The following is a 982-nucleotide window of genomic DNA, read 5'->3' as shown; positions in this document are numbered from 1 at the left end:
GAATCCTTTTGAAGATAAGAAGAGAAGGTTAGAGGAGTAAGAGAGGATAGAGGTCACTAAGAGTAAATGGCTCACCCAATTAACTAAGGGCTCACATAGGCTCAAAAAGACTGAAATAGAAAGCATGGACCCTTCATGTGTCTGTACCCGATTGTCTGAAAAAGGTATGGCTGTTATCTTAGTGATTTTAGGGACTCCTAGCAGTATATCTATGACTCTTTTGCATCTTCTTGGGTATTTTGGCATCCTATGAGGTTAACTTGTCCAGCCTTAAAAGGAGGACTTCTGTCTTGACTTATATTGTCTTATTTTGACATGCATTTTTAGATGTTATTTGTTGGAGACATAGTCCTTTTCTGAAGAATAAACAGATGTTAGTGAATTTGCAAGAGTAGAGGTTCTGGGGAGCTGGGATGAGTGCTTGGAGGGGAAATTTTGCTCAATATGTACCTTATGAAAGAAGACTATATTTTCAATGCAAAAAAGAAAAAAACAGTTTATAAAATATTGAAATGAAAACAAAAACAAATAAATAATGAAGTATAGCCAATAGTATATAACATTCCTAAATTAAGTGCAGGGAAGGTCTCTTTATAAGTTAACTTTGGCATAATCTTACTTTAGTCAGAACCTGGAAGCAACCTAGATGCCACTCAACTGAAGAATGAATAAAGAGAATATAGTACTATTACACAATGGAATACTACTCAGCAGTAGAAAACAATGGAATCTTGAAATTCATGGGCAGATGGATGTAACTAGAAGAAACCATTCTGAGTGAGGTAACCCAGACAAAGAAAGACAAACATGGTATGTACTCACTCATAATTAGATATTAAACAAAGAACAGAGGATAGACATCCTTCCCTCTATAACCCCTGGTAGGGGTAGGTAGGAAACAAGGAAGAACCAAAGAGATATACAAGAACCCCTGAAGAAGAGGAAAGGGGTATCTCCTGAAGAAATTGTGAGTACAGTGGGA

This window comes from Mesocricetus auratus, unplaced genomic scaffold, assembly GCF_017639785.1.
Source record: "Mesocricetus auratus isolate SY011 unplaced genomic scaffold, BCM_Maur_2.0 Super-Scaffold_100676, whole genome shotgun sequence".
Lineage (NCBI taxonomy): Eukaryota > Metazoa > Chordata > Mammalia > Rodentia > Cricetidae > Mesocricetus > Mesocricetus auratus.
The sequence above is the reverse complement of the archived record's forward strand: the minus strand, read 5'-3'. Positions refer to the sequence as shown.